Source organism: Micropterus dolomieu, linkage group LG18 (assembly GCF_021292245.1).
Source record: "Micropterus dolomieu isolate WLL.071019.BEF.003 ecotype Adirondacks linkage group LG18, ASM2129224v1, whole genome shotgun sequence".
NCBI classification, from domain to species: Eukaryota; Metazoa; Chordata; class Actinopteri; order Centrarchiformes; family Centrarchidae; genus Micropterus; species Micropterus dolomieu.
In genome coordinates, this window is record NC_060167.1 from 14031341 (window position 1) to 14047434 (window position 16094).

Consider the following 16094-nt stretch of genomic DNA (forward strand, 5'->3'; position numbering starts at 1 on the left):
CCCCCCCCCCCCCCCCCCCCCCCCCCCCCCCCACACACACACACACACACACACACAGAGTGACAGCAGTAGAAAAACATCGGCCCCAGATGCATCAGATTATACCATGCAGTACATTCAATTACATCTGATGGCAGATGCTGTAAACAAAATCAAACACACATAATCTCAAATATTGGATCCTTCAGTTAGATATTAACCCTGATATCCAAAGACCTGACACAGGACTAGACATATTAGGACAAGGAACGGTCTGTGAGGGCTCTAAACTGACTGACTCAGCAGTTTTTGGATGAGGACTTATCCAGAGCATTATGAAAACACACACTGTAGTAAAACACAAATGAGAACAGAATATTGAGTGAATCACACATGGATTGGAAACACTGTCTCTTCGCTTATCTCTCTTTCTATTTAATCGAATCGGCTTTAACTAACTGACTTATTTTATTATAGTAATCAAGGGTTGATTACCCCAAATGTAATGCAGCTGTTGTGTTGTGCATACAAATATGTCTTGAATATAAAAGATTGATTAGTAATAAAGATTCATATTAATGTATATTTTCAACAAGAGATTTCATTGTGATTATATGCTGCTCAGACTTGCCTACAGTGTTAATACTACCTCTTCGGTGCGTCACAGAGTAATTATTGTCTTTATTAGGCCTACACTTCTCAATCCAGACCTTTCATTTTATGGCCTGTCAACCAATTACTGTATGTAATACTAGAAGGTTTTTATGGCTGTTATCAACTTTAATCAAACAGCTTGACAAAAACAAATTGTAGAGCTTTTATTTTTCTCTTTTTATTCTCCAAAGATGTGTAAGATTGTCATATCTAGGCCAACACATGCATGAAAGTAGATAATAGCTAAGCAAATCAAACAGCCTGCCAGTTTAAAAATGTCTTAACACTTTTTAAAGTGATTAAAATTGAGAAGGTAACCTTGTTACCTCATAGACCATGGCATATGCAAATAAAAGACTCACCATTCCTTAGCCAGATGATGTAGCCGCCACTCTGTGAGAATGACGGCCCCCAGGTCTTTAGGTTGTCTTTACTATGCCATTCAACATTTGTCTTTCTCGAGCTCGGTAGCTCCTCTCCGTCTTCTGAAAAATAAAACAGACCCTGGAGTGAACTTCATTGTTTTTCCCAGTCAAAATTAATAATTCCCCAGTTAGATTTCTAATGGAAGGGTTAGGGGGCAGGTGGGGAGGTAGAAACAAGGAGGAGGGGAAGAGGGGGAGACAATTTGCTAATGGAACATAGAGAAAAATTGTGTAGACCTATTTCAGTAAAGGATGAAAGTAGAGGCAAAAAAAATAACCTCGGTCTGTCTGGAAAGAGCGAGAGTGAGCTATAGGGCAGGAGCTAAAGTGGTTTTAAAAAACACCATCATTAACTGTCATCTTCATCTCAGGTGCAAGGATAGAGAGCGGAGGTTGGAAGAGGGAAGGAGAGGAGGGAGCAAGAAGAGGAGGTACTGCCCAGGAGATCATTCAATACCCTACAATCTTCATTTAATTACCTGCTTTACATATTCAAACCACCCCCTCCCCCACTGCCATCCTCCTCTCTTACCTTGATGCAGGGGTCCCTGGAGATTGAGTTGCAGCTATTTAACACTGTTAATTACAGAAAAGGCGATCTCCTGAATCCCAGTTGCTCTGTAACTGTGTGTCCAGATTACAAGCCACAAACTCTGTCAGCAAGATGAAGCTCCAGGATTTAGGCTTCTTAATTCAGTGGAACATTATTTACAATCTCTCTCGACTGGCTGGAATCGAGGTCATTTGAACTGTGTAGATTTCTGGCTAACTGAAATGCGAACACTGACATCATTTTAAGAGCTCTCAAGGTATGAACACCCATTCTTTGGTCTGTACAGTCTATGTTGCAAATGTAACACTATTAGGGACATTTTCCAATGATGACGCTTCAACAAATTGTGTAGAATAGATGACAACCGCACTTGATAAACTGATATCTTCAGGTATACATGTAATTAATATAGACATCCATTCATTTCCAATGTCTAAAATATTGTCACTGTTCATTAAAGTTTAAGAGAGTTGGAAGGTTTCTGTGCCACATCTGAAATGGCATGTTTTGTCATTTTTCTCAACCTAACAGAACCTAAATCTCTTTAAATGAAAATTAAATAACACGGGGTTGACACAATACAATATACAACAATGGAATGTACTACAGCACAAAACAGCCAGGCACCAAATGTTAACTTTGTGAATAGTATTAAATTTCTTTGATTGCCATATCCCAGATGCAGATTATATAGTACTCTGTGGTGCAGAGGCTCAGTGCATGTACCACAGAGCAGTGACCCAGTGCCACTGCTGTTTACATCATCATTAAAGACTACTGTAGGCAATATCACACGCCTGGTTAACCACGTCTTTCTAATAGCCTGTCATGTTTTCTGAAAGTACAGGTGATTTCTCTCAAGAAGAAAAGTGGCCCTGGTCGATAAGAAACAACTAACAGGCACCAACGGTGATATATAAATATATTAAGTGTTTGTCCATTTAAAACTATGACACTAAAAACGAAAAGAAAAACAATATTCAGATGGGACGTGATAACATTGGAATAAAGAAAATGGTAGGAGCCTCACACTGTTTACAACTGTTGGGGAGTCAATATCCAAATTAAGATAACATGAAAAATCAATTAGATAAAGCTCAGTTACTTAGCTCTGCCAAGAGTATCCTTTTTTTCCTCTTCTCTTGCTCTTCTAGGCTCACACTCATGATGAAAACACTTGTGTGTCTCAAAATAACGTTTGATCTACCAAATGTTTAAACGGGTAAGCTGGGCTTGCCTAGGACACGAAGTTTTAACACTGTTTGTAGTGGAAAACAAAAGGAAGCTTCTGGAGATTATTTTTGAACTGTTGCACAGGGCCTTGAGGAGGTGTTGAAGCGCTGAGCTTATCTTGATCAAACACCAACATGGTGCAGCTTCCTCACTGGGCCTGCAATGGTTTCATTGTTTTTCAGATTTTTTTTTGCTCTCATCGCTATTGCTTGTTGCTGTGATACTGTAGGGGCTTTCATCATTTCAGAGCATTTTAAGGTATCTTTTACCTGTCCCGACAATAGCAATTCGCTATAGTTTGTCTCTAACTTCAAACAGATGACAACACAGTCACTAAGTCAATGTCATATTTTCAGTGGTCTTTCATGTGGTGGTGATATTTGTCTTTTATTAATATTTTTATTGTAATTCACTTGGTTGTCCTGTAATTTTTTTAACACATCAAATGTTTAGGATGATTCAGGAAATTATGCATATATCAGCATGCACACATCCACTTGTGAGGACATTTGATTTATTTACTTATTTTATGGAGGTTTATGCTTACATTAACCATTAACCATAACTGCTGTGTGCCTAACCTCTTACCCTCAGGTGATAGCACCTACTCTACACTGCACAAATCATTGTCATATGTGCACTGCTGAGTTAAGAGGGACATCACTGGGGTTAATGTGCAGAGCTCTGAAAGTTTGTGTCTGTGAAAAAACGCATTTTGTTGCAGGCTTTCCTCAAACAGATTTGGAAAACATAAAATTGCTCTACAGTATGTTCTTAAAAACAAAGATGGGGCAGCAGAGGAAAACTTGTTGGTTCACACAAATTTATTTTTAAGTAATTATCTCAAATGTAGTTTTACACAGCCTTATAAAAATTAAGTCCAACAGTTTTCCAGATGCTGCATTTCTACTTCTGTTATTCAGCTATAAAGAGCATTTTGATATGTTGATTTCACATGGACACACTTGGAGTTAAAAACTCCAGCCATATGCATTGCTTTCACAGTTTCGGTAATATCTCACTTATAAAACAGGAGGGCTGAACACAAAGACACTGATCTTCCCCATCTTTATCCCTCTTGGGTCTTTTACTTTCGTTGAATTAATCATGGAGGCCCCCCTGAGAGGATGGGACATGCACAAATCCCATGGAGCCTCTCCACCTCCCAGCGTGTATATTTTTTGCTACATACTGTGGCTGTAGGGGAGTTTTACACCAATTCCCAGGAGGTAGGAGTCTATTTATACAGGATCCTAAAACAGGGTAGTCATAACCCCCCCTACCCCTAAGGCAGCAGCTTTAGGTGACAGAGCTGACACACAGCCACATGATAGTCCAATCTAATCTTTTAATCGCTCCGGTAACTTCATGTCTCTGGGTGAGTTAGGCCAAGCTAGCGGTTGGGATTGAATATCTTCTGCAGAGATCCGATATGATCCTTGAACGCATAATAAAAAACACACACAAACTCACATGCAGACTTATACACACTGTCCCGCTCCACCCCACCCCCATAGTACTATGGTGAAGCCTCATGTATCTGGGTATTAACAGATCAGCGCAGAGCAGCAGCCACCCTGCTTTAAAGTCTTTTCCTGAGGTAGTGCTTCAGAAGCCTGCTGCAGAGGAGGATAAACGCGTAGCAATCCCCCGGGCCCAGCGCCTCCTCAGCCTTCTCTTTGCTGCCCCCTCCTACTCCTCCATTCCTCGCTTATCCCCACTTTCCTTCCATCCCTCATTATTTCTATCCCCCTTCTTTTCCTCAGAATCTCATGCTTTCTGTCCTACTATCTGTACCCTCCTTCCCTCTGGCCCTTCATATAATTCTCCTTTCCATGCCTCCTTATCCTGCTCCCCTCCCATTTTGTGTCCATCCCTTTCTCCATCTTTTGCCCTCATCTGTCTTTCTCCAGACTTCAGTAATGAACAAGGCCTGCGGCCCGTCTTTGCCAGCTAGAGAGTAAGGCACTCATGGTTACGCATTGTAACCTTAGTTCTATGAACACAGGCTGAGCGCTGTAATGGGACTTAAGCCTTGCCCACTCATCTTAGTGTCTTTATGTCCCAAAAGGCCATGCTCTCCTGGTTTCTCATACACCAAGTCTTAAGTGCGGAGTTGATCATCTGGGAAACTGGTTCATGGGCAAGTAGCTTATATCCTCTCCTTTACAGATGCTACTGGTTTTACAACTTTACATTTAGTTTAAAATAGTACATACAAACATAAAACTCACAAACATTAATTCAGACTAAACAAATGGTAGTTGACAATAGCTTCTTGAATAATGTCTGAACTATGGTTTTGTGGAATATCAAAACTCTTAATTCTAGCACTACTTGACAGTGACCTTATGGCAATTAAACTTTTAGGAAATACACCCATGTATATTGTCCTTGAAAGGAAGATCAAAGTAATTGGGGTTTTGCTTTTGCCCTGTCTACCATCAGAGGACAGCTGCTTTGAATGGAGCCACTTCATGAAGGTTGACTGAATTTAACTGAAATAGTAAACTATAACAAGAATGCTTCTGACGATGTATGAATATAATACACAAATAACATCATGTGTTGTGAATTGTCAGACGACGGTATGACTTAAACAATACATCAGATTTTCTGTTTGTAGAAATGTTGACTTTTAGGATTCAGGAAATTGACAGTTTCCACATTCTGTGTTTTATTTTATTGTCAGTCAGTCCCTGGGGGCATCCTTAAGATTCTGCAATCCAAAGACACTGAGATACTATTGCAGTCAATATATTGCATTGACACCCTGCCAAGACATGCAGACAGAATGAGTTCATTACATGTAGTTTTAAAAAAATAAGAAGGAAAAAATAATAATCCACCTGAAGCAAGTGTACTTATTTTTGGAACGAACAAAATGATATATGCATCTGTTCATTGTAAGGGTGAATTATTATTTATTATTATTATTATTATTATTATTATTATTATCATTCTTGTTATTCATGAAACAACAAACCAACTGACATGAGCTCTATAAGAGTGAGGCAGGAAGGGTTGGGGGTAGGGCTAAAAATGGGTGGAGGTATAACTTGCTGTTGGTAATCCTTGTTAAAGACTAGACAGGCAGACACACAGGCAAACATCATGCCATTCAAGTAGACAGAATGACAGATGAACACACAGACAGACTGACAGGCAGCACAGGGAGGGGTGAATCCAAATTAAGCTGATCAGAGCTCACTGTGAGTTAATCTAGTTATGTGGATAAAGGACTTCCCTATGGCTAAAAACACAGCAAGTTATGACTCAGTGATCATGTGTGTGTGTGTGTACATGTGGGAGAAAGAGAGCATGTGCGACTTTCTGTTTCCCACTTTGCACCGTTTGTATCTGTTTATCCATATTTAAATATATCCTCATGAGCCTCGAAAGCTTTCTTAACAACTAACGGTTGCAATCTGTGTTTTGTACTCTACTCACTCACACTTTCAAAAGGAAGCAGACTTCAACAAGTGCCTTAAAAAGGCCAGCGATATATTGATTTGTAAGGCAAAGCTATGCTAATGACAGACAGTCTGTCAAATCTGACAAGCCTGACAGAGCCTACGCTGATGGGCGTCTGTGACTTTTTGTCTGTTTATATGAGAAAATTGGAGAAAGACTGTCAGCTGCCAACATGTAGGAGCTATGTATGTCTGGGAGGGATAAGGGGAGAAGGGGGAGTGCCAAAGTAAGCATGGTTGGGCAAGTGGAATTTCTGAAGAGCATATCATGCTAAATGAATCTGCACTGAAGGCTTTAGAGACTCACAAGGGTTCATAAGCATCCCCCTCTCATACCACTTCAAACAGCAGTTAGAAAGCAAAACAAATTTCCAAGTCAATCAGCCACCTTTTCTTCATTGCTCTCATCCAGCAATCTTGGGTTAAATGATTGCAGGAATGGTTATCAACCACCCGAATTCAGTGATACCAGCACATGTGATTAAATTAGGACTCAAAGAAGAAAATGTGAAATGAAAAAAAAAAATGAATACAAATTCAATCAGCTTTGTGTGTATACTGTCGGCATATCAAAGAGTATGGTATGAGGAAAAGGGGAGGGGCTGAAGTCGAAGGCAAGAGATTTAAGTTTGAAATAAACTTCAACTTCAAACAACTCCTGATTTTCATAAAATGCTTTCAACACACTGTTGAGCTACAGTATGCATCCAATGAAAAAGCATTATTTACTACTGAGAAAAGGAATAGGGGAGCTCTACAGTGAGTCAAAAAGACACAGAGAGAAGGAGCTATTTCCCTTGCCTTTCTTGGTTGCCATAAGGCTCCCCTCTGCAGAGCGGAGAAATAAAACATGGGCTGAGAAACATGACAGTATCTGGTGGAAGTGAGAGAATAAGCCTTTAAGATAACAAGGAAAGGAAAAGGTTCTCTTAGCTGCTGTGGGTCATTCTTAGGTGTGTATGGAGCCAGACTGAAGTGACGACCTGTTAAATTGGTCTATCCAATACAGTGAGGCTTAAGACTGACCATGTTTAGAGTTGATATTTAAGTCTCATGTGTGAAATGCAGCTGTACAACTGCAAAGCTATGCTACATTTCAATGCCAATGATGCCATTGCATTCAGACAGACTACAGGTGTCTGGAGAAAAATCTAAAAATCATAGACTTCTAACTTTAACCTCTTAACATTCCTGTAAAATTCATGCTAAAGGCCTATTCAAGGCATATCCAAAGTAAATTGAATGTAGTTATTGAACCATTTGGAGTATATGCATGGTTTTGGGCTTCTCTGAAAGATAACACTCTGGAGTGTCTAACCCAAAAGTCAGAATGATTGTAAGTGCTACTGGAATAGATTAATATAAGTTTAAACACACTAAAACTAATATATATTTCATTTCAGCTTGAAAATGCTTGCTAACAAATGCATGCAGACAACTATTGTTGGGACTTCTTAGCTGGAAAACACTGTAGGGTCACAGCATAAAGCCTTACCTAGTCCAAGTTCATACCAATACCATGAGAAATTACTATTTTACACAGGTTTTTCTAAGTGTATGTCTTAGCGTATTTTTTCAAAAACAGCACCGCCCCTTGGCGGCAGGCAGCTGCTGCTGCATCGCTCCTTAGCTCGACGCAGATGTGTTTTTTGCTGGTAGATCATGAACTTCCTACTTAAAGTTGGATATTGTTATTTTATTTTAGAATTTTATTGGCTACACGAAGTGCCAGTCTTTGGCACAATTGCTTGCAATTGGCTCAGCCCACCCACGAAATAATAGGGGCTGGCCCTTCTTTACAACGCTCTTATTGGCTGTTGAAGACTGTGAAAGGGACATGTGAGCTCTTATTGGGTCGGATTTGGTGTCACTCGAAAGGTTAGAGTTCAGTGGCTAATTTGAATACAAGCTATCGTAGTTGTTTACATTCAAATTGGCATTATTACGGTTATAATGACATACGAACCACGTATGCCGGCAAATATGAAACGATGTGGCAGCAGTCCCTGGGGATTTATTGATGGAATAATGTGTTTTGGACTAAATGTTTTTACTGAATTGTATTGTCTGGACCTTTAACAACGTAACAAGACCATTTTTGTTGGAATATAATTGATCAGTGGATTACCATGAGGCTCCACAGGGGAGTCACGTCAATTTTGCTTGTACTGGTTAGTCTGACAGAAGCGCTGATTGTACCCGCTATGGTGATTCATGGTGTTTCTTGAAATGGTTTGCATTGGTCGAATCACGAGGATTTTAGTTTTTAAACGGTGAATCATATTAGTATGAAGTTAACATATAAGCTGTGTGCACATACCGAAAGCTGCCGCCAGGACCTGACGGCCCGTGGGCGGGCCGTTGGAATGTTAAGAAGAAGAGTTTAACCAATATGTATGTACTATAAACATTATATGAGGTTTTCTTTCATACACTTTCACACTCCCCTTACTGCATGGTCTGACCTCACATTTTTAGTAGCTTTAAAGCTCACCTCCACCAGGCATCTACTCCAAAACACCTTTGCTGTTCTTATTTTTCAAAAGTTTACACCTCAAGCCTCAGTGTGCAAGTATTGCCCTCTTGCTCTCAGAAAAGACAGCATTAAGCAGTTTCAGGCTGAAGAAGCCACGAAATGGCATCCGAGAAGAGAAAAAACAGCTCTTTAAGAGTCTTGTGCCTTTTTCTATAATAGTTACCTTTTAACAAAATGAAAGGTATTACTTAATAAGAACTGTATTGATTATTGAACTTAATGCAGAATGACCTATATCTCAGTTAAATACACAATGTCAGAGCTCACATGTGATTACGATGCTCAAGAAAATAGATTCAGGTGTCACTTTCAATAGCTGTATGTACTTTGTAAATGAAAAGGGATATATCCATTTGATAGACTATTCTCTCTCTCTCTCTCTCTCTTGGTCTGTCTCTTTCTTTGTCTCTGCATTTTGTAACCATTTTCTTTCTCTCAAGCTCTTTGGTTAGACTAGGGTTGCCAGCTTCCTGAAATGGAAATATGTAGGTATGAGGTTAGACAGTTGTCAACAGGCAATTGTCTTGAAAAATGTGACTCTCAGCATGGACACAAACAATCTTATTGTGCAATTGGTTTACTTGCCTTGACAGATTTCAGAGCACAGAACTATATGAGTTAAATTTGAAAAGGAAAATAAATGAAAATAATGGGTTTCAAACCAGAAGTCCAAAATACATTTTTACACTCACTGCTTCTGTTAAGACAATGCACTTTGCAAACCGCAAGGGAATAATAAGAGAACAAGGTGTACCTGAATGTCTCACTCACCCTCTATTAATCCTTGCCTTTGTCTGTTTGCTCTTTCTTTTGTCATCTACAGACTTTAATCACCACAAATCTCTCTTTGCTACCCCTGGGCATTACTGTACCTGTGTATCTTGCCATGAGTACACTTCTTAAAGATCCTGCCGAGTTAGAGGATCAAAGCACTTCAAACGTAATGGAATCTCATATTCAATGAACAACAATGTATATACGTAGAACAAAAGGAACAGAAATGTTGAGCCATCAATGTGAAGATGGCCTTTAAAAGACTTAACTGCATTCGCTAAGAGAAATTATAAGTGACAAAGAACCAATTTTCTCCAGGACCAATAATTAACCACGTTTTCACCCTTAATAATAATCCACACTTTCAAGATGGGAAACTGGGATTGCTGAATTTAATTTTCTAAGTCAAACAGTTGTGCAAAGCCATACTAAGCACAGCAGCCGCTACAGACCTGGGCAGCAGAGTGAAAATGAACGATGACATTGAGATTTAGATTAACATTCAGGTTTATGAGAAGAATTTGGTCACTACAACAGAGTGATACATATGATTGTCCACTATTCAATAAAGTTAGTGTGACAACAACCTATTCAATAAAGTTAAACAACAATAAAGATCAGCATCACACAAATTTGTACACATAAATCTTTCTTGTGTGTTGATTTTTCTCCTAAACACAAATATGAGGATATATATTGTCAAATGATAGATTTATTTTTTGATATATTTATCCATGTACCATCTGGTAACTACTGAAGGGTATCACTGATGTAGGACACAACATCACTCACGGTCTAATCATTTTCACTAATTAATTATAAATAGTGAAATATAAAAATAATGTACAGTAGTGCAGGAACAGATGTATGTCCATTTCTGTGGTGCATACTGCAAGGCTTCCCAACACATTTAACTCATCTAACTGCAAACACAGGATTAGCCCTCGGCCAGGCATGGAAATGCTGATTATGGTTTCAACTCTCTACATTGTCATCATTGTGCCTCTTTTTCAAAACAAGGTATCAACAACTCAATCATATAACTGCATTGAAGGAACCACATTAGCTGGAATGGAATAAATATATTTAATAATCACGTTAGCCTGAATTATTTAAGCCACATTGAAAGAATCTCATCTGTAATACTAAGCTTTCACAGTCAGAGAGATAGTGGGAGGTTGCCCTACACCTCTTATCTCTGATTTCACACCTGCATATAGCTCCAATCCAGATACACCTAGATGATTGTTTAGATATCGAGGCACATTTTCTGGTCTGACTGATAGTGGTACTGTAGCTCAAAACACACACACAGTCATTCAGTTATTTGTTGCACCTGGTGCAGAATATATTTTAAAACAATATACAGTATACATCTTTTAAAGCCATAATAGTAGAAAGAACATGTAAACTGAAAAAGTTTGAGTTACCCTAAATGTAAGACTGCTTTATATGATGGGGGACAGTAAAAGTAGCATCATCTAAGTTATTTCCCCAAGAACAATAGTTTACATAGAAAGAGTTTTGAAACAAAAGTTCATTTGGTAACACTTTCTATGAAGGTCATTGCTATAATGACTTATGCATATATTTCTAACACAATATAATGCTTCCATAAGACATTATAACAGTTGTTATAATCACCTACAAACATGCATTAGGTACTATAGCAAAGTTCATAAGTCATTATGACCTTTTGATTTAATGTTTTATAACAAATATTATTAGTAATACCAGCTTATACCACTGTGAGCCAAGCTCCAACCATGTTCCATAGTACATTATAACCATCGACTCTGCCTCGTTAAAAATACACTTTAGTCACAATTTATAATTAGTGATATAAAAAGGAATAATAGTTTATAGTAATGTTTAATGTTATATAGCATGTCTTGTTTGTTTTAAGTAAAGTGTTAAAATTTCCATCACTGTATAATATATTATAGGTGGATATAATACCACATGAACTAATTATAACAACTTATAACACGTATTTGTTTGCTTTAATTAAAGTGACACTCATTTTGCGCAGGAAAAAACTTTTATTTATGTTTCTTGACTTTATGAAGAATCAGTATGAATTTGGAATATTTTGCAGTTTAGCCCAATAACACTCGAATTAAATCAAGGAAACTCATTCTCAGGGTGGTGAGAGATCGCTCAAGAGAAGACTTGTTGCCAGCCATATAACATATATATATCATGTAAGAAGAGGCTGAGATGTTGTCACAGATGAATGGCGAGCCGATGGACAGGCCCTAACAGATGCAGTGGACAACTGGAGACATCGCGGCAACCGCTGCACAAAACTTTTTAAATAACATTTTAAAGTAATTGAATGGGAATACTGTTTGGGCAGTAGGGATGAGAATCTCTTGGCATCTCACAATTCGATTTGATTACAATTCAGAGGGTGGCGATCCATCCTGATGCATCTTTTTTGCTATGTGATTTCTGCAAAATTAAAAAGATTTAATTTGCACATTAAAATACAAAATAAATGTCTCCTCAATTGCTTAAAAGGACTAGTTTACATTCCTAATTTACTTTCCTAGCCTCAGCTCCTCCGTGGTCACCAGCGTCCTTCCTTTAACAACCAGTTTTCAGACTCCTCTGAAAACTGAAATATAATTTAACTATCAGGATGTCCAGTATGTGCTTTACAGGGGAGACTTTAGCTAGTGCAAACTGTCTTCACTTTTCCAGCAGTTGCGGAAACAACACACTTAATGGACACACTGTGCCTTACACTGCACATGTTCTGCCAGACTGACAACTTACTAAGTAACTTAAATATTTTCCTCCTCTAAATTTCGACATCACGTTCTCCCCATTCTGCCACTCGCACTCTCTCTTTCCCACACACTCGCTTTGGACACACAGGAACAGCCAAAACAGCGATGAGTGTTGCTGCACAGTGTGGCAGTGAAAATCAAAGTGTCGCAGTCATATGATGAGCGTGAAATTTGTGTGGTTATTCATTCAGCAGCAGCGGCGAAATGCGTAGAATACAGGGGCAACACTAGTCTCAGACCAGGGCTACGTCTGCTTAGGAAGGTTCCTAACTGAGTGAAGTGACCCGGAAGTATTTCAGTGGCAGCCATGAAAAGAGCTGGTCGAATTCTCTAAAAGCTAATGTGACAGCCTGGGGCCTGGGGTGTTGGCCTGTTCTCTGTCCTTTTCATTTTCAGGTCTTTCTTCCTGTTTGGTCAGACACCCCCACCTCATCAGTGATTGCAGCCACCTGTTCAAGTTCTTAAAAGCTGTGGTGAACAAAGATGTCTCTCTTCCCTTGTGACCTCTCCTTTTATTTTGGTTGTTTGCTTTGAGTATGATGAGTTCAAGTTTACTTGTGTTTTGAGTTAATTATAAGTTAAGGTAACTTTAATAAAACCTTATGGTTCATTCAAACTGTTTTCTGCGTGGACCTTCCCTCTTTGTTATGTTCTTCCATGAGCTGGGCATAACACTAAGGGAAGGTGCTTCAGTGCTTCCTTTCATATCTTTTTTAGCATAGGGTACACTGGACCATCCTTTACGAAAGGAAAGGAGAGAATGCGTACATTCTCAAAATCAAACGATAAAACCCATCAACCAGATTTAGCAAAATCCTTGCAATACAGACGCACATTATGATACTTGAATAAGCCTCACAATTTCCTTCTTTCTTGTGGTTTGTTTTATTTTAGCTTTGCTGTAATCTTATACTGTTTCAACATCGTTTTATGTTTCGAATTGTTAAAATAAGCAATAAAGTGTTTTCTACAATAATAAAAAAGAGAAATCACACACCATGACGGTTAAAGGATGTTGATCACCATATAAGTTACCATTGGCTATTAAGCCTTTTCTCTCTTATGCCAAAAATCCCTAATATGTATATGTCTTGAACTATCAACAATAACTGACCCAAGCGAAATACATACAAAAATCAGCCCATAAAGCTGGATGACCTCTACAGTAAATGTAATATATTATTTCAATGTTTCCTTCATAATTATTTGTGGCGGCCTGCCACGTTATCAACACTGCGTCTAAAATGGGTAGCGCATATATTCGCTCCACACCACCTTTCGCTTGGTCGCTCCGCCTCTCTCTCTCTCTCTCCACAGTTACGCTGTCTGTGGGAAACATTGTGTTTACAAACAATAACTGGGATTCATGTTGATAAATATGGGTGGGCAGGAGGGTGAGTGTGAGCAAGAATTCTCAGTGTGACAACCCTTTCCATTATTTCGTGACTGGTACCCTACAGGCCTTTTTGCTATCTTGATTATGAAGTACTAATATATTCCACTGTGTTGTCCACCTTTAGATGGCCTGCATTAAAACAACATGGGGCGCACTGTCAGAGATGCGCTTTTTGTAGTCCATCTTCAGAACATTGTAGTTTCATCACAGCATTTCACGTCAGTAACATCCGCCGTTGCATAATTAGGTTGCCTAGAAAAGAGCAGTCAGATTCTCTGAGCCCCACGGTCCTCTTTTCCTAAGTCCTTATGGATTCCCCTTCACATCTTTCCTTGACCTCATGACGTTTTCCATCGAGGTCAAGGAAAGGTGGTTAGGAAAGGAGATTTTTTTGACTTCTCGGACGCAGCCCAGTAACAGTGTTCAAGGGCCTCTGTTATGTGCACACCTCCGACTGTCTGGGCACTGCACTTCCACAGTTCCGAAAGTTACGCCATTTGCGTTCCGTGAACATTACGTTATCAATTGACATGTAAATAATAGATTTTTGACATTTGTTAATTAATTCAGAATCTCCGCATTGCAATGCATCCAAGTAGAATCTATACTAATTGATAACACAATGTATATTCAATCATTTTTTGTATATAATATTCAATAATCCTTGATCCTATTTATTTGAATCATAAACAAATTAGCACTTACTTTTTCTATTAAGATATTTATTTTATTGAGAAAAAACTGAAAAAAGATTTAACTTAATTTTACTCATGCATATTTGTTGAAAAAAGATTTTAACATAATTGTTTTGAATGTTCTACCTCAGATTTGTGAAGTGATCCACTGTATGGTAAGTGATTATCATGTTCTGACTGACCATAAAGAATAGTTTAAACCACAATTAACTATCTTCACTATCTTTCACTAAGGAGCAAAAATCAGCGTTTAAACTCGATAAAAGTAATGATTTGACATTTATCCTGATAAATATCAATATCGAATGATAGGAATCTTTTTATCGTGATACACAGTCAGCACAGTCAGAGATGTACAGCCAGCAGCAGTCTTAATTCAGGCTTATAACAGAGACAGACTGTTTTAAAGGTAGTTGTGAGAGCAATGCAGTGTCAGGTGTGACTGTGCAGCAGTAGCAAATTGTTTAGATAGCTCACAGGTAACATACAGTAGCATACATAAACACGTATGTGTGCTTATGCTCCGGTCAAATTCCTTTCTGACATGACCAACCTTAATGATATCAAAAATAAATCAAAAAGTTCCGTGAGGGGATGTGAGGAGCTTTATGTCTAGCAATGCCCCTGGTCTGAAGTGTTCAGTACTGACGAGGAAGCGGCTATGGTTCAATCCCGGGGCTGATGGTCTGGAAAAAAATACACCTTCAATGCTTCTGCGAAAGACTGTCAAACAGAAGACGTGTCAGAAACGTGCTTCCGGTTTGATTGTCTGAGGACTCCCTCTCTTTGCTTCTCACCCTGTGTTTTTGTCTCTCTGTCTCTGCAGCTGTCTGTCTTCCTCAGGCTTCTGAAAAGTGAAGGGTGTAGAAAGAATGGCCCACAAACTGCTTTACAAAAATTGTGGAATGACAATGGAGCTGTTAAAACCACTTGGCCATCCTAATGCTCATCCCATCCACGTTATTGATTTCCCATTCTGCCAGCAAACATCATAGCCCTGTTGAAGGAAGAGGATCCGCCTCGCCGCTTGGTGATGGTCAGCAAAGACAGTTTAAATAGATACATGGATCAGCACACACCCTGCCACACACACATACACATGTCCCATCTAGGACGGAAATAGCTCCATGTTCGAAAACAGTAGTAACCAAAGTCCAAACACCAAGTCAGTGAGAAGAGAAGCTTTCAGACAGCACAGCAAGTATCTTGTCTTTTAGCCTGTCTGCTCGACCTCTTTTCTACTTCACTTATTCTTCCACGGCAGCCAGTGGCACTGACCTTGTGTAATGTCCTCCAACTAACTGGCCACTCAGACAAATCTTCCCACTTAATGGAAGAATGTCACTTGTTAGCCAGCACCATTAGCTCCAGCCCCTTTCTCTAAATCCACCTGAGAGAGCATGTTGCCCCCTAATGCATATAGTGTTACATTGACAACTAGAAAAAGAAAACTCAAATATATACAAATATATTTCTAAAGTCTTCACAGATTCCACAGCATTGTGGTGAAAGATGCTCTGAAATGCACTGAAATTCAAAACATGGATTCCTATTTTTCAGTATAAAATCTACAGAGGGGGG

The 16094-nt window shown here is 39.0% G+C and overlaps 1 protein-coding gene across 6 annotated transcripts in view; it reads right to left on the reverse strand.

The window, feature by feature from the left end:
* Positions 1-16094, reverse strand: part of LOC123987544 (cadherin-22-like) — a 289311-nt gene that overhangs the window by 121449 nt on the left and 151768 nt on the right. For 4 of the 6 annotated variants that reach the window (XM_046076535.1, XM_046076534.1, XM_046076537.1 and 1 more), the window contains one exon: positions 996-1118. The exons of the other annotated variants lie outside the window; for them this stretch is intronic. The gene's annotated coding sequence lies outside the window, so the exon portion shown is untranslated. The remainder of the gene's footprint in view (positions 1-995; positions 1119-16094) is intronic. 6 annotated transcript variants of the gene reach the window in all.